The sequence below is a fragment of the Pongo pygmaeus genome, chromosome 5, assembly GCF_028885625.2.
Source record: "Pongo pygmaeus isolate AG05252 chromosome 5, NHGRI_mPonPyg2-v2.0_pri, whole genome shotgun sequence".
NCBI lineage: Eukaryota > Metazoa > Chordata > Mammalia > Primates > Hominidae > Pongo > Pongo pygmaeus.
This window is the reverse complement of record NC_072378.2, coordinates 111,813,493-111,834,865: the sequence shown is the minus strand read 5'-3', so window position 1 is coordinate 111,834,865 and position 21,373 is coordinate 111,813,493. Positions and strand designations below refer to the sequence as shown.

Sequence of the window (21,373 nt, the reverse complement as noted above, 5' to 3'; positions counted from 1 at the left end):
AATACATTTTGTTTTTGTTTCTGTTTGCTGACTTGGGTCTTGAATTAAAATGGAAAAAGGGCTGTTGGCCACCAGTCTAAAGAATGCCAGAGAAGACCAGTTATGGATTGGGACTGAAGGAGCAATTAGCATCTAACAAAAGAGTGAACACGGGTGACTGACTCGTGGTATGGGTGTCTGTAAGTGCACAGGAAATCCAGAGTAAGAGAAGCTGAATGGGTAGAAATGCTGCTTGGACGGAGTGAGTCTGAGGCACCTCTGAAAGGCTCTGCCTGCACCCTCTCCTCAGTCAAGTAGTTGATGACCTGAAAAACAATCATTGCCTTAGGGGAGTTTGCTGTTTTAAAAGCTCTATTCCAGAAGTTCCACTTTCAGAAACTTTTTCTGTTGCTGGTAGAACACTGTCGAACACGGATCTATCAACTTTTCTTTTTGTCTGTGTTTTATCTATGCAGAAGAATCTAATATAGGATGTGCGTCTGTTGTATAAGTCAATGATACCTGTTGGCCAACTCCAGTGGAGAAAAATTGCTGAAGTTACAGTGTTTGTTCTTCATGTGGATTTTTAAGTTTCCTCTTTTAGTTGAACGTTTTTGTAAAGACAGAAGTGGAAAATTAGCTTTATTTTGACATGCTGAAGCTCAAAGACAAGTTAGCATAAATTCTGTATAATTAATATCTATGGTTTATTGAACTTCTGCTATGCAGAGTGCTTTATATCATCTATGTTACACTTCACTGTGACAGCAGTCCTGTGAGGGAGCTATGAGTGGCTCAAGGTGCTATAGTTATAGTAAGGATTCTACTCAGATCTGTCTGGGCTCAGAGCTTTCCTCTTTCCATACCCCACCTTACTTTGGAGTTTATATAATATTTGAGACAATATATCTGTGTGCCTTATTTTTTTTAAAGTTTCATAAGTTCTAAGAAAGCAGCGTTTGTTACTTTTTAGAGAGCTCTTCCTTGACACTCCGCTAAAGGCCCAGGCTGGATGGGGTTGCCCTATCGCCACGGCCGCTTCAAAGCTGTCATTGTGGTTGCGTAGTTATCTGTGCAGTGACTGTCTGACAGCAGTGTTCACTGTGGAACTGCAGGCTTTATCAGCTCAGAATCCTTATCTGTGCCAAGCCTAGTGCCTAACTCTTAAAAAATTGAGGCCCTCTTAAAAAATTGAGCAGGCATGAATGAGTGGAAACCATTCTTGTTAATAGCATTATGTGGCGATAAGACCATCATTCCTTGACTTGCTCCCCAAAAGTACAAAGTTTCAAGCAGACAAATGAACAGATAATTCTTAAAATTGAATTAATCTGGGCAAGCAAAGAGAGTTCAAAGATAAAAGAGGGGGAAGCAGTAGTGCACAAGGGAAACAAATTAAAGCAAATATTTTCTTTTCCACAGAATCTTTTAGAATTCTTGAGGGTTACAGTTCCAGATATCATTGCTTTAAGTGTGTAAAGTGTATTTTTAAAAAGTGAAACCCATACCCATTTAAAAATTGAAAAATATGTAATCAAGTTATATCAGAACAAAAATGTGCTTTTTGTGTAAAAAGCTGATTAAATGGAGTCATCCTATTTAGTGATTTAAAAGGATTTGATTAAAATAATATCTACTTCAACTACTCTCAAAGGGCCGAGGAGAGAGGTTTGGTTTCCGTGCATCCTGGATGGCCTTTGTCTGGTGTGATTAAAGGTATTTCAGTGCCTGCCATGAGAGAGGCCCCTGCCATTTCTGCAGTTTCAGTGAGACCAAGAATTCCTGTAGTATCATTCCAACTGTTTGCAGGGTTTAGACAGCTGCGTTCAGGCCACAAATATGGCCACAAACATTACTGCCTATTTGATAGACACAGAGGCCTTCCAAAACAAAAATTGTCATTCAAAAAGAAAAGTAAAAAGAAAAATTACCTCCTGCCTTAGAATTGTTTACTTTTCCTCTGAGTGAGTGAGTTCTTTGAAATGTGTTGTTCTGTTAATGTAGAATGTACATGGAAGTTGCTCCATTTTTCAGTGTTTCTTTGGTTTTAATAAGTCCCAAGAGAAATGATAAAAAACCTCCTGGATTCTTAGTGTGGGAATAATTGTCTTGTGGGGGAAAAATCTAGTTCTAAGTAATCGAGGTTTAGAAATTTGAGGCCGCATCAGGAATCCAGCTTTAAAGCCATGTCCACATGATTTCTATGCAGCTGGTTAAGAGGTGGGAAAATTAATTCATACAAGTTTTTTCTTTTGTGGGAAGAATAAGATTTCTGGGGTCAGAGGCCAGCAGTGTTTACATGGGGTATCCAAAGACTTCACAGTGCTGGTTGCTGGGGTGACATGAGGATGTGTCTCCAGTGTGAATAGGGAGACATTGGCTTTGGGGTGTACCGCACAAATGCGTGTGCTGGTTGCTTTAGGGAGGTGAGGGAGAGAGTAAAGAAGAGGAAGGGAAGAATAGCATAAGCACAACGCCCTGCCATCTGTGGGAGCCGTTGCTTCCTGAGTGGGCATGGGCGGGTTGCAGGGGCAGGACTCAGGTGCTTCTGGTGCCTCTGAACCCATGGACACTGGACAGGGCAGCTCCCATGTGCAGATGGGAATTGTTCCTCAGGCCCTCCCTGATACATGTACTGCAGGCTGCCAGCCTCAGAAACTATAGGAGGCCAAAGTGGCCTACATTCTTCATTTACCTTTCTCAGCCTCACACACAGATTGACCCATTCTGCTGGTGATCAGGCAATAGAATGACCCAGCCTCAGTGTATAAATGAGTAAGGGTCACGTTTCACACAACCCACTTTTCTGGCGACTGGGGACCAGGAAAAGGAAATGGCTTTGACTTGCGGGCAGGGAGAGAAAGAGCAACAATGCATGCATGAGTGCGTGTGTGTGTGTGTGTGTGTGTGTGTGTGTGTGTGTTTAGGAGGAAGGGACATGCTTAGAATTCTCTTTTAGACTCAAAGGCAATCATTGTTAGTCTTGGCCCAAAAATAGTTGTTGTGTATCATGTGTAATAACTGACCAGCTTTCTTTTATGTAAATCCCTGGATTGTAAAACTAAGTGGTGCTGTCTAAGAAGAAAAAATAGGCCCTCTGCCAATTTGAATTTCCAAAAAAAAAAAAAAAAAAAAATCCCTCCTCCTAGACATTCTAAATTTAGGAGGATATTGATAACTGATCTAGAACAACTGCAGATAACAATATTTTCATTGTAATTCAAGGAAAGAGTTGAAAAATTGAGGGTTTCTTGTTTAGTCCTGGATATAGAACAGTTCATTCATTCTTTACACATTAACGAACACTGGTAGGCCAGCCACTGTTTTAGGCCATATGTTATCTTACTCAGTTGCCCCATGTTGTATGTGAGGAAAATAAAGCTCAACAGAAGGGGAATGAATTGCCCAAGGACTAACATCTAGGAAGCAGCAAGATCCAAAAGTATGTCTCAGACTTGAAGCACCATTCTCTTTCTCCTCCACTGTGGATGCTCTCTTGTCCTGAAGCCATCATTATCAGCCTCATGTAATTTAACTGGTAATTTTTTACACATCTTTCATTTTCTCTTCACCAAATTTAAAAGGTCTTTCTCCCTTATTTGTGGTTTTAAAAGTAGTAATGATGTTTTTATCAAGGAACAATTGGAAACCTTGAAAAGAGAATCACCTCTTTAACCTGACCTAGCCCTGCAAGGTGGTCACCCTGTGAAAGCATGAAAATGACTTCCAGGGGTGGCATCTGCAGGCAGTGGGAGTGGGGGAAGCCCATGAGACACTCATTTTCTTTCCACTGCTGGTTCCCAGACTTGGGGATCATTTTCTTATATTCTTCATCTGAGTAGCATTCGTCATTCCCTATGACAAAAGCTGGGTGTTGCCGGGAGAGAGTGGGGAGAAATGCTGCCCACGTTACAATGGAGAGACAAGACGAGCTCTCCCCTACATACTTTGTACCATTTGTTTTTACATGGAGGCTTTCTCCTGTAGCCATGAGATACTGCATAATTTGTTTCACTGCAGCCAGGCCTGCTGTGTAGAAGTTGGAATCATTTGGTTGTCTGCCTTGCATAGACTTATTATCTGCTGAAATTGCATGTGAAGGAAAGATTATTAATAAAATATGTGTGAAGAAGGGCTGAAAAGATGCTTTTGTCAGTGCCCCTAAATACTTTTAAGAGCAGAGCTGCAGTTTTCTAAGACTGGTGTTGTATAGGCCATAAAAATACATAAAAATTTAAGCTTTTCCTTTAAAAGGTTATTACTGCCCACTTTTAGCCCACAGCAAAATTTTATTTAAGCAGAAAACCTTCTTTGTTAGCTTGCTGTGCCTGCTGTCACAAATTGCCACAAACTTAATGGCTAAAAACAACAGAGATTTATTCCCCCACGGTTTAAGAGGTCAGAAGTCCAATAGCAAGGTGTCAGCAGGGCCACGATACCTTCAGAGATGGAGAGAATCTCTGTTTCCTGTCTTTCCAGCTTCTAGTGGCTGCAAGTGTTCTTGACTTGTGGCCACATCACTCCAGTCTCTGCCTCTGCCCTCACATTGCCTTCTCCTCTGTGTGTCTTCCTCTGCAGCCCTCTTATAAGGATACCTGGGATGGCTTTTAGAGCCTGCTGCATAATCCAGAATAAGCTCTTCCTCTCAAATCCTTAACTTTATCACATCTTTGCCATATAAGGTAATATTTGCAGGTTACAGGGATTAGGAAGTGAATACCTTTGGGGGTGCATTTTCTGCCTAACATACCTCAGTTTGGGAATTTCTGTAATTTTGATTTATCAAAACATAAAGCTTGCAACCCCTTGTTTCACTCATTACTTCAGTCAGTTTAATTTTCTTAGATGGGGCCACTTGGAAGATCTAAGAACTAGTCTCTTCTCCAGTCCCCAGAGCGTGCAAGGCCATGCCTGTCTTCTTTCTCAGATTGAGGTTTATGTAAAGAAGGGGAATTATGGGCTCTGAAAGCTGGGAAGAGGCCTTGGAAATCATACCCTCTCAATCTTTGGGGGAAACTGGGGCTAGAGATGTGGGGTCACCCAAGTCTGGAGCGGAGATGGGACAAGCACTTATTACACTAGCCCAGCCCTTCCGCTTTGTTCCTGCAGACCCCCCAAGCTGTCTCTTGTGATACAAGCCTCTAGGTCATCTTTCATTTGAGAGCCCTTCAGTACCTGAAAACCCAACCCCTGAAAAATCCTTTTTTCCTAGTCCGAGAGCCCTAATTCGTATAACTTTCTTGCATTAGCTGGTGTCAGGAATCCCATCATTCTGGTCACTTCCTCCTGGATACATTCCCTTTATATCACTGTCTTTTTGAAAACATGGCGCTTGGCCATGAACACAGTACTTACAAGATGATTTGAGCAGTGTAGAGTAAGGGGTTACTATCAGGTCTCCTTAGATGCACATTTTCTGCATCAGTACAGGCTATGCTGATGCAGACCAATATTACATCTCTCATCGAGTCACTTTATCATATCTTCAGCTTGCATTGAGCTTATGTGGGATAAAAATCCTTAGGACTTCTTAAGTGTGAATTGCTTCAAACTCATCTCCTTTCCCCATGCTGCATAGAAGATCTGGATTTCTGTCAGTAGGTGGATGGGATAGCTTGGGATCCAGAATATAGACCAGATAGGGATCCAGAGAACAAACAGATCCATGAGCTGGGGCATGCTCATGGGAATGGTACCAGCAGCAGAGTAAACAGAAGGCAGTTTGGATAATCTGGTAAGACATAGTACAGAGGAAGCTCTTCTATAGGTGTCTGTCTAGATGGACAGATGTTTGGCAGCAGAAATGTGTGGCTGGGCATGTCATAGAGCCAGATGAGAGGCATGCAGATGTGCAGGGACTTCAGTTCAGAAGCTAATGCAAAGAGCTGAGTCCGAAAGAAAGAGTTATAGAGTCAACTACTGAAATGAGGTAGGCCCCAAGACAGACGCTTGAGCCCAGAGTAAAAGGAAGCCCCGGTCTGAAGTCAGAATCGTAAAATTGATATGATTCTGAATGTCTGTGGCTGAAAGCCATACCCACCCAGAGTCTGGGGACAGGATCACTGGCAGAACTTGTAAACAGGATGAGTTGTTTCCGTTCAGTAAACAACTGAACGTGAGGCAAGTGATAACACCATCCTATCCACACATACAATAGATTTACAATTGAAAGCAAGATTTTATCTGTTAATTTGGACAGGAAGATGGTGTTCTTTTAGTCAGTTGTGGCTGTCATTCTAGCCTATTTAAGTCTTTTAAAATCTCTATTCTGTCTTCCAATTAATTAACTATCTCCTTTCAGCTGTGAATTATTTGTGACTGCTATAAGCACATCTTGATGAAAACATTGACTAGGGACAAATGTGCAAAGCCCTGTTCCAAGGACCTCTCTCCAGGTCAATGTTGTTCTTCCGTGATGTTAGTGCCTTTGGGTATGGCCATTCAGTCACTGAGGCCACTAAAGTGAATTATCACTTGGACCAGGGTTTCCCATCTTGCTTAGATATGTTTTTGAGTGACTATCAGGTGCTTTGCTGACATCAAGGTATTCTGCATTTGTGATCTATCATAATAGTCTTGTGAAACTGCCCTGAGATGGAGCAGTACCGTGGGAAGGGAAAGTTGGTAGGGTGCTTAGTCAGTCACTACTTTGAGTGGAGAGGTCCCTGGATGTCCTCACTGATGTCAGTAGGTTTAAATCTTGAGTCCCGCTTCCTGTAACATACCCAAATATTAGCCCATGGGTGATTTTTTTAAAGGAGGGACTGGAATCTTGCATTCAGATGAGGAGTACTAATCTTACTAGGGTTATGAGGGTTAAGCGTTCACCTCTACTAAAGACTGATCCTCCTTTGTGGGTATGTGTGGTCTGTGGAGAGCAGCTCCCACTGTTGAGTGAGCATGGTGGCTTCTCGGAAGATCTAGGGGTGTTCATTAAGTTGTGAAATGTGTCACTACTGAATACAGTCAGAGTGTAAAGTGAAAGAAAGTGAGATGCTGCATGGATCAGTGATGATAACAGAAGGGATAAAACAGCAATTTATGCATTTGCATAGTCCCTCCAAATAAGGCTGCCATGAGAAAGTGAGATAGTTTCAGGGTGGAACATGAGGCAGCGTCATGTGGTGGAGAGTATGTGAGCCTCGGGGGCTTGAAGAAGTCCTGACTGTCTCACCAAAGAGCTAGGCCACGGGAGAAGCTGACAGTCATCAAGAGTAAGGTGCAACTGTGAAGAGTGTCTAAAGTGGAGGCACAAAGTGCCGTGAAGTCCCCAACAGGAGTTAGATGAAGAGATGCCAGTGAGAGGAGAAAATCATCATCATTTACCAACTTCTACTTGTTGTACCCCCTTTCTTTGGCCAGTACTGGCCATGGATGGGCTAACTCCCAATTTTGACATCGAGTGGATTCATACACAGGGTAGAAGAATGGCAAGAGGGAAGGCACCTGTCCGTATTATTTTTTCTGTTGTTGTGTGTCAACATAGATAATGCTACGGTAATTGAAGACAAAACCTTTGTGTCAGGGGAGGATTTTGTCCATCTTTAGAATATTCTAAAGAGTAGGAGTGGGGGAAATGTAATTTAAAAAAAAAAGCATAACTGGAGTACCTGCCACTTTCCCCATTCTACTGTTACCAGATGAGGGAAAAAACATTTTTTTCTTTTACAAGAGAGTTTGATGTACATCAAAGTGCCGCTTACCGCAAAAAAGTAAATTTGATAATGGGAAAAAGTTTGAACAGCCCTTAGGTATTGAAAATAAAGTAACTTATAAAACCCACTTGTGAAGTTTAGAAGTTGTTATGGTGACCGCAGTGAGGTGCTAGGTGTGGGAAGGCCTCACTGGTAAAGTATCAGGAGTGTTTTTTTTTATATATGGCCCATGAACTGGTAGGACAAAAAACTTTTGACAGTTACCATAATATTTATTCTGTTTTCTTATATTTGGTATTAATAAATATTGGCTAACTAGCCAATCATATATCTTTACAGTATTCCATTTTTACAGTGGCCAAGAAAATATAATTAGGCTTCTATGTTTTCTATATGATACTGTTTAATAACAACAACAAATACTATATAATGTTCTTGGCTCATTTCAGAACCAACAGAGAAAAATGTGTTCATTCAGAAAAAAAGCATTTGTTGTTTTTCTTTGTTTCTTTGTTTGTTTTTTGAGACACGATCTCACTTTGTCAACCAGGCTGGAGTGCAGTGACACAGTCACGGCTCACTGCAGCCTCAACCTCCTGGGCGATCCTCCCACCTCAGCCTCCCTAGCAGCTGGGACTACAGGTGCATGCTACAGCGCCTAGCTAATATTTTTTATTATTTTTGTAGAAACAGTGTCTCCCTATGTTGCCCAGGCTGGTCTTGAACTCCTGGGCTCAATTCATCCTCCCACTTCGGCCTTCGAAAGATCTGAGATTACAGACATGAACCACCGCTCACAGCCTAGCATTTGTTTTGTTGTTGTTGTTGTTGGAAATATAATTTAAAAATTTTTCTTTTGGGGGCTAAAGCCCAAATCAGTTAATATCTGAGGCCTATTTGCATGTAAATATTAGGCAACCATCATTCACTGGATGTTTAACCCATGAGTATCACTCCATATCTCAGCTGAGATTCAAGATAGTGAATGATAGGTTTTCATATTTTCCATCGTATCGCCATCTCCTATGATCATTGAGAGCATTCTTCACCCACATTGGAGGAATTGGCCACCTCAGATGCCTTTCTCTGAAGGCCTACCGTGTTTTCTCTTTCCTCACAACCAGGTCCCTGAGACCAGTTCTTATCACCTTTCACTTTGGAATCACCTTCACTCGCCTGGCATTTCAGACTTGTCTTTCAGTTGCTCTGTTTCTTGCTGAACTCAGAATCCTGCATTGAGCGTATCCATTCAGCCTGGCCCTGTAACTGTACCATAGTGTCTTGCTCCTTTTGGAGCCGAAGTTTGCTTTACAGTATGCCACCACCTGCAGAAACCTGTCCTTACTTTTCTTGTTTTTGTTTTTCACATTCGTCCTGTGGGATATGATGAGGTTTCTTTTCCAATAATCTGATCAATCTTTTATTCTTTAAATCATAGAACCACTCCCCCCACACACTTTTCTGCTTTTTCTCCTTTTTTCCTTTTTGCCTTTGTTAGATGCCCAGGCACGCCACAGTACCAGGCGTTATCAGTACCAGCTCACATTCCTTTCCTTATTTGGAAAGAGGACTAACTTTCTAGCTCATTACAGACAACCCTTTCCCTTCCCCTCCACTTTCTTTTATGTGCCCACCTTATCTAAAAAAAATCAAATGTTTAGCCAACTGGGATTAGTTGAGATTGTACGAGCCGACCCTGGCCAATGGGGAAAGGGTACAGGGGCAGGACTTGCTTCAGGAACAAAGGCTCTCATGACCCTTTGTTCAGGTGTGTTCTCATGGCAACTGGCCAAGGAGGCACCCCTCTGCGCAGAAGTAAAATTGCTTCGCTAAGAATCCTTTGTTTGAGTGTTCAATTTCCTTAGGATTTTGAGCATTATTCCTAACAATCCTTCACTTTAGTATCACTTTAGTATTTCAGTGATCAAATGAAAATAGGATCATTAAAGTGAAAATGGAGATTTGCTATTTTGTTTTCATGTTACAGTGCAGATGGTGTGAAACATTTTTTAAGAAAAATCAAATTACCGAGACTCAGATCTTTAGGACAGTAGTTACAGCTTCTCTGGTTTTTACAAGTAATCTACTAAATAGGGGAGAAAAATTGAAATGAAAAAAACAGCTGAATTCACTTGCCTTTGAATTAACTTATCAATTTTAATTTTTGAGTAGGAAGTAAGAAAAGCTTTTAGAATAAACATTCCTGAAATAGAATAAATCCAATAAAAATTCCTATTTTGTCCAAATTCAGGCCATGGTACCAAGACCAGGAACTCCTAACTGTGGGTGAAGCAGAAAAATAAACTCTGAGTTTACTCTTAAAATGGGGATAGGGGAAGGTGGAGAATTATGCCAAGTTGAGGGTCTGGGTGTCTGAGAGATGGGTAGGTCTGGGATTATTCTATAGGAATGAGGAAGGACGAAGGGGTGGTTTGGGGAAGTCAGTAGTAGTGAGATACCACTCAGTAGTAATTGGGGCAGCAGTAATACAACTGATAAACTTTTGTGAACAGGAGGCAACCCTGGGGTTGGCTTGTGGGTGGGAGAGCTAGGCCAGCACTGCCGCTTGCAGCTCCTGGGTACAACTCAGCAAAAGGTGTCTGCACTCTGGGCAGACAGATTAGAAATGGGCACTCCTTGCAGGTTCCCTTGCAGCAAGGTTGGCACCACCTTCTGCACATCCCTGCTGGGTTTTACCTTCCCATCAGCAGTAGCCTGGATAAACGCAGGTGAGTCCTTGTAGAGAACAGAGGTCGTCATGTTGAGTCTTCTGCTTGATTGGAGATGGGAGGCAGAAGGAGCAAGTGCTCCACCTAAGACGAGTCCAAGCCCAAGGCCCTACAGAGGGTCGGAGTACTGGGAAGGAGGCACTGAGGAAGGTGGGCCCAGGGTTCAGGGTAACATGAGAATTTTTTTTAATATGAGGCATACAAAAGGAATAGGTATGTGTATGTGTATCCACACTCACTCACACATCTACATTGTGTGTGTGTGAGAGAGAAATAAACAACCCTCTTACTCATCCTGCAGCTTGGAAGCCCCTGTGAGTTCCACTCTTCTAAATAAATGGAACCACTATTCTAAATTTCATGTTTATCATTTCCTTGCTTTTCTCTGTAAGTTTGTTTCCCTAAACATTATTTATTGCTAACTTTTATTTACCTTGGGACTATATATAAATGGTCTTCTTCTACCATTTGCTTATTTCCATCCACATTTGTTAAGATTCATTCAACATTTTTAAGATTCATTCCTACTGATGCGTGAAGCATCATGCATCAAATTTATTTATCTTCACTGCTGTCTGGTCCACTCATTGTATGAGTGGAAGACCACTTTATCCCTTCTCTCAAGGACAGTTGGGACCTTTTCAGTTTTGCTATTTTAAATAGTGTGCTATGAACATTCTTGAATGTGCATCCTGCTGCAGTTTTTCTAGGATGGGTGCCTAAGGGAAGAATTTCTGGGTCTTAGAGTGTGTGCACCATCCACTTTGCTGAATAATAGCAAATTGTTTTCCAAAGTGGTTGTACCACTTGACATTCCCACGAAGAAACATTAACTTTTAAGGCAAGGGAAAGTACAAAGGAAAGAAAGGAAATGTAGGATTAGCTAAACATTGGAGAGGAAAAGGAAGGATGTCATTAGATTCTGGTGAAGTACAACTCTTTATTAATATGTAGGGCTAGAGAGAGCTGGGGAAATGAAGAGAAAGGTGTAGATTTTAAACGGCCATTATGGAAAGGGTGAAAGGTTACCTTGTGTGGACTGTGGGTCACATTGTCATCAGGGAGTGGATTCCATCTTCGTATCTACGGGTATGGAAACACCCGTTTCTCTCTGTTTTCACTCAGTTTTCCCTGATCAGCAATAATCTCCAGGGCTCTGAGTAGTAAATGCTGCCAAGCATGTAAATGTGCCGTTTCTACATCTAACTGATGGTGGCATGGATCCTAATAAAGCTTTTAAAACAGATATCTACGCAGAGGCACACAGATATTTTGGAGATTACTTTCCCCAAAACACAAGTGATTTTTCTGACAGCCATGCTTTGTGTCTTATAAATTCAGGAAACTTACACTGAATTTGACGTTACTGTCTCTTTTACTTTGTAGGTTTCTTTGATGAGAACTCAGAGCTTTCCTGTGGTTGCCCATTCACTTGACCTGAGAAAAATGGGTCCATGATATTTTAAATAGTAGATTAACTGTGAAATAGGAATAGTCCCCGGTGAGCAGATCGGCTTCATCTGTAAGTTCTAACCACTCTGATATGTAGAACTGGTGGGATTTGTTTTGTTTTTAAACATTTCCATTCTTTCAAATCTAGATTTTAGTAAGCCTAACTTACTTTGTTAGCATTCCTATGAAACTGAAAGTAGAGCATTAAGCCACTAAAAGCACATGTTCTCTGGAGTCTCAGAAGTGCAGCTTTTTTTAACTTGTTATTTCTGGGTCATCCTTCATTAATAGCATTCATCAGATTTACTTGATTCCAGGCCAGAAAGATTAGTGATGGTGGCATTTTCAAAATATTTCTGTCAGAGTTTTTTTATTATATATTGACTAGTATTGTCTGTTTGAAACTTTGATGGTGACAGTACATATCTGAGAAGGCAGCATGGTATTCTGGAAATAATTTGGAAATTTTGTTTTTGGCCAAAGGGAAAAAACCTCAATGTTCCCCATTTGAGATTTAATTATGTAAACTGTGATACGTCTATTAAATTGAATATTATATGTTAGTTAAAATGATGATGATCAAAATTGCTAAATAAGTTGGACAAATGTTTAAGGTTGTTAAATAGAAAAAAAAGCAGTATACCAAATTACATGCGGAATGTGAAGATTGGATAGGAAGAAGTAAAGCTGTCTCTATTCACAGGCAATATGACAGTTTATGTAGAGGAATCCTAAGGAATGTATAAAGCAAATACTAGAAGGTACTAAAAAGTAAATTTAATAAAGTCACAGGATAGAAGGTCAATAGACAAATCAATTGCATTTCTGTATATTAGCAGCTAATAGCTGGAAAATCAAGTGAAGGAAACAATTCTGTTTGCAGTAGTAACAGAAAAATATGAAATATCTAGAAATGAATTTAACACAAACCAGTCCTTTGGTGCTATCCCTGGAAGCACTTGTGTAATGGATGCTAACAGTCCCAGAAAACTCCCCAGGGACTATACTTTGGTTTTGTATCCCTTATCATTTTTCCAAGGGAAAAAGTTATATCAACTTGCATAATTGTTGTTTACCATCATGAATGTATGGATTATAATGTCAATTGATATTCAACAAGCAGCACTCCTAGGGCCATTTCATAATTTACCTGATAATTTACCAAGCATGTTTTCCTCAAACTTTGGGTGTAGTCTGTAGTCCTGAGTGACGGATGGGGGCCAGATTAAATCTCAAGTATAAGGTATTCACTCAGACAGTTGTATTATTCTTTATTCTTTCTTCCTCCCTCTCTCTAGGGTGTGATGAGGCATTTAATCTATCAGACACCAAGAGGATCTATGTAATGAATTTTTACATGCCCCAATCATTTTAATGTAATCATCCTTCTTTTAAAAGGCTTCATTAAGTCTATTGTTAGGATTGTAAAACTACCTAAGAGAGACAGGAGGGCTTTCCTCATTTTCAGAATTCAGACAGTTTTGTTAATTGCATAGCTTTAGGTGAACAGTAATTAAATGGGTTGTGAGAATGTGCAACATTTATTTATAGTAACATAAGCATGTCACATATTTATAGTCACATATACTGCACAGTCTACTTGATAACATCCTTTTGAGGGGAAGGTCACGACTGTTAGAAGTAGCTTCGACAACTGTTTTTGGCAAGGTCCTTGAATATTACAGATTTGTGAATATTGCAGAGCCAGGTACCCTTGTGCTAAAGAAATACTATACATATTAAACTTTTTGCGAGGAACCTATACTTGCAAGGTTTTAAAATATGCTTTTAACATTTTACATGTAAAATATTTGAGTTAAGTATGTTTGCCAATGTCAATCGGAGTCTTTGGATTATTATACCAAATTTTGTACCTTAATTTTAACAAGATGATAGAATAGTAATAGTTATTCTTTGGTTCTTAAATTTGTTAATGAATACAGATTTAGTGCATTATTCTTAAAGTGCTCTAACATGGCACATTTATCAAGCAGATAGGAGAGAAACTTTCCATCAAGTGTTGAGGATTTTAATGCCAACAAAATCACTATTTGGGGGCCTTCTGAGGATCAGATGAAAGCTAGAAATCTTCCCCCCCCAGAAACCTGTACATGCATACGCACACTGATACAGAATGATATTTCAGGAGGTCTTGATTGAGACCCCTGCGTACCTATTCAAGGACCCAAAGATATGTGTGGATTATACAAATAGCCCCCTTCTGTTTTGCACTTCCACCCCCTTGCCTAGTTTCTCCCATTCCCATGTCTACAAATCCATCTTTATATGTACCTTTTCTCCATAGGACATTTTTACTCAATATCTTCATTTTACCAATTCAGTCTAAATGTGACAGAAACAGAGATCCGTTTTTCACTACCATTGATTTCCAGCTCATCCCCTTATTTCCTCAGTTACTAATATTATAGGTTGTCATAAACTTCTCCCTCTGCCCTATCTCCCAGAGAATTTATAAACAGTTCTCTTGGAACAAGCATGCTTTCTTAACTCCATGCATCTAGTATATTGATAACTTTTTATTCTGTGTTCTTTCAACAGAGCTACCACTTTTGTCCCTTCTGTTATTTGTCCACACCGCCACAGTGCAAGCCTTAAACATCTGTCCTTTAAACTCTCCCAGTCATCTTGCCCCTGGACTCTCTCTCCCAGCACTGTGCTACCACACTTTCTAACTCAGTCTTCCCTTGTATGTGGTCTGCCACATGCAGGCACACACTTTACCTTGCTCCCACCTCCTTGGCCACCTTCAGTGGTTCTCCGTCACTGGACACAGCAAATTTTAAATTGCCAATTTATTCACTGTGGGGCTGGCTCTCCTACTCCTATTTCTGCCAGAAACTGTTTTTCCAGATTCCTTGCATATCTGTCTCAAACCACTCTTATCCCATCTTCCTGTACTGCTGACACTGTGCCCCTCTAAGATCATTAGTCTGTCAACAAGCCATCGTTGGGCATCTCACATTTTCTGTGTGTTAAGTCACTGGGCTCTGCAGGAAGATGGTCCCCACGACTTGGCAGCCTTATTTCTGTGGAGGCCTGCACTTCTCTTCACCTAGCAACTTTTCCATGCCATCTGTCTGGCTCCATTGAGTCAGTAGTTCAGTAAAGATACTTTAGAAACACTTTTTTAAAAAATTATGGGGGTGGAGGACCAGGAGAATACTACAAAGGAAATGAGTCCCTGACATCCCCGTGTGAGCAGCCTCATCTTCTGAGGCCAGCTGGTCTGGAGGCCGGAGGCTCCTGCTTTATTCAACAAGGAGCATAGAGACAGTGATCTGTTCTTCTCCACATCCTAGCACCAAGCCAGGCACAGGGTAGGCCCTTAAGGATCTGATGAAGGAATCATGCATGTATCCGTGGCATGTCTATTGCAGTATTTCATAGACTTAACGGAGCTGGAAGTGACCTTTGAGATTATCTCCTCCAACTACATCATCCGACAGCTGAACAAGCCGCAAGTCAGGGAAGCTAAATAAGGTCAGACAGCAGTAAAATCAGCTTCTCAACCTATGTTTTCTGACTTCCATTCTCCCATTCTCCCTGTTTTTGCTCTACTGGAAGTGCTCAGTCTATGGTTCTTTTCCTTTCTTTCATTTCTGTGCTTATTAGTGTCTGTTCTGTGCTTAACAATCTGAGCTCCTAATGTGAGAGACCTTGGCTCTCTTCCTTGTCTGCTGCACCTTAATAAGCATCAGTACATACTTACTAATTATCCTACATTTTGAATAGCCCTTGGTACTTTTCAGTTTCTTTTACATATGTTTCTAATTAGATTTTACTACAGACCGGTGAGATAGGTTGAGCAGGTATTTTTCCCACATATCAGGTGAGAAATCAGAGGCCTGGGGAAAGTAGTACTTGTTCAAGACCACCCTGCTGACAGGTGACACAGTTGAGGATAGAATCTGATTCTCCTCTATGAGAGGATGATGGTGAGTTAAGACTATTTTGAAAATCTGACTTCAGGCTCTGGAATCTTGCCTGCCTCTATGTAAATGTAAAAAATAGGATTTCATATTTTCTAACAGTTTTCCATTTAGTAGCTCATTTTGTAAAGCGTGTTCTGAAGCACATTGGTCCCAGGAGATGTGTGGAAAATGGATTCTGTGGCAGATAAGCTGGGAAGAGCTGCTTGTTATATCCCCCTCTTGGGGATTCCCTGTGCACATTAACATTTAAAGGCTCTGAGAAGTCCTACTGCAAAGACTGTTTAATGTGTTGTTTTTTTAATTGTGGTAAAAACATGCCACTAAAATTTACCATATTAACCATTTTAAAGTGTACAATTCAGTGTGTTAAGTGTATTCACATTGCTGTGCAACCAGTCACGACTACATCTTGGAAAACTTAAAATCCATACCCCTTAAACAACAACTCCGGATTCTGCCATACCCCTAGCCCCTGGCAACCACCGTTCTACTTTTTGTCTGTATAAATTCGACTCCCCTAGGTACCTCACGTAAGTGGATCATATAGAATTTGTCCTACAACTGGCTGATTTCGTTTAGCTTAATGTCCTCCGGGTTAATCTATGCTGTAGCATGTGTCAAAATTTCCTTCCTTTTTAAGGCTGAATAATATTTCATTGTATGTATAGACCATATTTTGTTTGCATTCATCCATCAGTGGACCCTTGGGTTGCTTCTGCCTTTTGGTTATTGTGAATAGTGTTGCTGTGAACAGGGACGTACAAATAGCTTTTGGAGACCCCGTTTTCAATTCTTCAACTAGATACCCGGAAGTAGAATTGCTGGATCCTATGGTAATTTTATTTTTAATTTTTTAAGGAACTACTGTTGTTTAACACATTTTTATACTCAGTTCATAAACTTGTTTGATCACAAAGTTCTTTTTCCACATTATACCTTTGGGTATTCCACAGAGCATGGGTTTTTCAGAAAACACTTTGGGGAATCCTGAGCTCAGTAAGCAATTTCTGCTTGCTTCAAGGGGCCAGAAACCTCAGGATGCTGGCTGGGGAATTTGGCCATTAAGTTTCCAGCCCAAGGACAAGGTCAGCAGTGCAGTCCCAGGAGCTGCAGAAGAGGAGGAATCTCTCAGGGTACACAGTCAACTGTAACCAGGGTTCCTGTGCTACTCCAGAACAACACTTTCAACTTGACACGGAGTGAGGCGACCATTGTGGTGCTGAGGTTGTTTAGGACTGCACTGGTTGGACAGCATCTTTACTGGCCAAGAGAGGAGGGCAAGCCTGCCTGCCTCTGTGCAGTTAGGGGCCTGGGGAAAGCTTTATGATGAGAAGTGTCGGATTTCAGAATCCACCGTTTCCCCCATCTCCGCCAAGAAGAAAGAATACCCTTAGTCAAAATCTAAATGGGCTCCTCAGCAGGGCTTGTTGTGTTGACTCAATCTAATTGGTCTTTTATGTGGTTCTTAAATAGCTGAGGAATAATTGTGAACACTGTAATTGTGTGGGTGGGTAAAACTTTCAACCAAGTTGATGGAAAGGGTATGTGGGGGCACGGGCAGTAAACTGAGGAAAGAAAAAGAATTCTTTTTACCCCCAAAAAGCTGTCGTATACCCCCAGTGTCACTGTGGTCAGCTTTTCTCCAGGACCGGCTCAGGAAGCCTGAGCCGCTGGTGACCCGAAAGGGGGCATTACATGATTGAACACCTCAAATGCCCAGTGTTGTTCCTCTACACACTGGCTTAAAGATGGGCATGAGCCGGAATGGTTTTAGGGACATCTAGAAGAAAGTAAACTGGGAGGTTCCTGTAGCTGTTGCAGCTTGGTGTTAAGGATGAGAAAAACTATGGAGAGGACATAGAGCCCCAAAGAGGCTTTGAACCAGCCTGCAATAAGACCGTAGAACACTCAGCTTCTTAATTTACTTGACCGACAACAGATAATGATACCTCACATTGTGGGATGAGAATTTCATAAGCTCTCTGAGATCCTTAGATGAAAGCTGCTACTGATCCGTAGACTGTTATTATTATGAGACTTTACTTTTCAGTAGATAAATGTTACAGCTTCTTCTCTCTGACTCTCTTGCTCTAAATGAGGTCAGATTCAGCCTCTCTCATTGGCCGACTCTTGCCCTGTCTCCAGGACCACAGTTCTGCATGGAAGCACTGAGATGAGCTGGAAAGAGCTCTGATAAGGGCTCAGGAAATTCTTTGCAAAATTTCAGACAAGCAGCTTCTCCTCACAGCGCCTCAATTTTCTTATCTCTAAAGGTCCCTTTCTAAGGTCCCTTCCAGCTCTGTAGGTTTGTGATTTTATCAAAGAAACAGAACAAAAAGTCAGCTTCTAATTACAAATGTTTATTGGGTCCCTGGTATGAGCTAGACACTGTTTTCAGTACATGGCCTAAATCGGTGAACAAGGTCACTTATTTTAGTTGGGAGAAAACAGATGAGACAGTAAGCAGTAAATATTAATACATAAGTAAATTATGTCATTGTTACAAGGGGATATGTCCTATGCAAAACCAAAATAATGTGGTAAGGAGAATTGGAAATGCAGGCAGGAGTGCAATTTTTAAAATGTAACAAAGAGGAACTTTTCCATTATGAGTTACTAGAAGATCAAGTACGTCATTAAGGGAGTGGGGGCTATAAATCTCTCCTTTGGAGATTTTTTAGGAAGCGAAATTATTCATGTGTTTGGATTCAGGCATATTCTTGTTTGAATGTAGAAGGGATAAACAGATTACCCTTTTGAAGGCTTTCTTTTTAAATGATTTAATGGTATGTGCAGGGGTAGCTCCAGAATTCGTGTGTGTGCATAAATACACATACATACACACATACACATACATAGAAGCGCATACACACACACGTACTTCTTAAGGAACAGTAAAAGCCAGAGTTGGGAGGCCCAGATGCTAACATACCTCCACACCAGCTCTGAAAAGGCCAACTAGTGTGCCATAATGCTATAGCTCTTCCACCCTGCCATTTCACAAGGGAAAAAACTGAAACACTGAAATGCTAGCAACTTGCAGAAATCCCAGTGAATCAGGGATGGGTAATGGAACCTGGCAGTCCTCTGGCCTCTTCGCTCCTCCCTGCATTCCTTTTTCAATGAGATTGGCAGCTCAGTTGTTTTCCCTTCGCCTTTTCTCTTGCTTGTCTGCTGCTTCTACTCCCATGGTTGTATACTTAAATAGTAATGAAATGATAGAATACTCGCTCTACCTCTTATGTATCCAGACCCACCCAATCCAGTGTCAGAATGATGTGAGTCAAAGAAATACAATCTAGTGACAATAATTTCAGAATAGCACATCTTAACTTGTCTTTCTCAATACCATAGAGGGATATAGAATTACAGCAATACTTCTTTAAGTCCCTCTTTCTCCCTCCAGCTTTCCTCACACTTTACAGCCCTTACAAATGAGCCCCCAAGCCTTTCCTAACTGTGGCCCACCTGCTCGCCCACCTTTCCTCCTGATCCTGCATCACAAAACTCCCCCAAACAGGTCAGGGCAAAGGGAAGAACCAGGAAGGCAAAGCCAGAGTGCACATGAGCAGCTGGGAAGAGTAAGCCTGGGAACATGTGTTACTAACTTCCGTTCCCTCACACGACTGTGTGTGTCTGCGCTGTGCTAGGCATTCTTCTATCTTACCTTATATAATTTAATCCTCACAGAAATCCTGTGTGGTAGGTATTGAGATCTTCATTTTACTGATGGAAAAACCACAGTCAGAGAAGCTTAATAACTTGCCTGGTATCATGTGATAGAGAAAATGCTAGGATTTGAGCCCAGGTCTGTATAGTTATCAAAACTGCTCTGTCTCCCACGTTGCTACCCTCTATAGAGTATAAATCCCAGAGGCTCTATGTTATTTCAGTTGCCAAATTAATAAAACTCACTGTCTGGTGTTTATATTAAGGCAATTAAATTGGTTTTCAGCTAAGATCTTGAAAGTACAGTAGCTACATGGAAAAGAGGATGCCTCCCCCAAAAGGCTTGTGCACCGGAATGTTTGTCTTGTTCGGGACCATGGAGAGCTGTCCAGGCCTCGCTGCCCGCAGTCCAAAAAGATCCCAGCAAGGCCTGTGGACCACCATTCCTAAGCGTCAGAGGCAATGGCTTTCTGACTCTGTCAGTCTTTTAGCAGGTTTTACAACCAGCGGAGTGCTCATGTTAGGCCTGGCCATCTGAGGCAATGCCTGCAATGCTCAGAGATGGGAGCTCAGAGGAGTTTTCAGAAGTACTGAAAACTTTAAACAATTCCTTCATCACCAGAAGAAAGTAAAGATTCTTTTTGACAAATGCATGGGTTCAGTTTAAGAATTTGTGAACTTGATTCAGATAACCTTAGGAGTAAAAGTGTACAAGACCTCATTTTGTGACTACCTGGTAACACCTTGGCTGAAAGCTAGTGTTCATTTGAATAGTGAGTAGTGGAGGGGAAAGGGTCTGAAAATGAAAGATGGCATAAGAGACCAGAGAAGAAAAATAGCTAAACCCAAACCTAAGCAAATAAAAAGTGAAATTCAGAGTAATGACTGGGGGAAGGTAAAGCAAAATAGATGAGACAGAGTGAGCACAGGAAGATAAGTTAGAGGAGAACTATATGTGACCTGAAAACGAAGAATGCAAGAGAGAGAAATGTACTATAGATAGACAAAGGTACAGAGTCATGGGCAACAACATCATCTGATGTTAACAAGATGCAGTATAGATTTCTCTCATCCATGATGGTGTCAAGGCTTTCTCCTAAATTTCAGGAGAAAGTTAAGTCTAGTGAGCTTTCACATGAGTTCTTTTTCCACATGCCTGAGAATGTATTAGTTACCTCTGGAGGACAATCATTTGAAAGTAGAGGCACTAATATTTACCATCATCCAAGTTGCCTCTTAATAGACTATGAAGAGACCAGAGCAGAGTGAAATGAGCTTAGGATAGATTCTATGGCAGTGGCCCACCCAGTGATGTTATCACAAGTGAGTCATTACCAAATGCATTCTTCACATCTTGAAAAAGATGTTTTTCAACTTTCCGAAGTTTGCAGTGGGGATTTTTTAAAGACCGTGCACTCACGGAAGAGCAGTTGAAACTTTTCCTTTGTAGAGCTGCTATGCTTTTTAAGCTATTTGCCCAGTTTGAAATGTTATTTGACTTCTCAGTATTCTATATCCACAGCTGATGACTTTATGTACTCCTTGCTTTCAGTTCCTGAGGCATAATTTATGCCGAACTGATTAAAAATAGCATTCTAATGAGATGGTTGGGTGTGTTGTTACAATATACATCAGCTACAAATGGGAACTTCTTTCCTCAGGAAATTTGATAAACTGAAAGTCAATTTGAGTGTTTATATATATTCTGTGAGAATGTTTTGTCCTTCCTCATGGCTTCCTTTTCAAAATGACCAGTTAATTTGGGCTTCCCACCCAGACACATATTTTAACACTTGTAATAGTTAGCTGAGATCTGTTATGTTAGCATGATACAAGAGCTTGGATTAAATGTTTACTAGCAGAGCCCGTGAGTGTGTAGAATCTTAAAGGAAAGCAGAGAGAGTCCTTTTTAGTTCAAATATTGGATATTTTAAAA

The 21,373-nt window shown here is 41.0% G+C and overlaps 1 protein-coding gene across 4 annotated transcripts in view; it reads left to right on the top strand.

Annotated features, from left to right (window-relative positions):
- Positions 1-21,373, top strand: part of FYN (FYN proto-oncogene, Src family tyrosine kinase) — a 217,372-nt gene that overhangs the window by 28,121 nt on the left and 167,878 nt on the right. The window contains exon 3 of one of the 4 annotated variants that reach the window (XM_054491036.2): positions 11,750-11,885. The exons of the other annotated variants lie outside the window; for them this stretch is intronic. The gene's annotated coding sequence lies outside the window, so the exon portion shown is untranslated. The remainder of the gene's footprint in view (positions 1-11,749; positions 11,886-21,373) is intronic. 4 annotated transcript variants of the gene reach the window in all.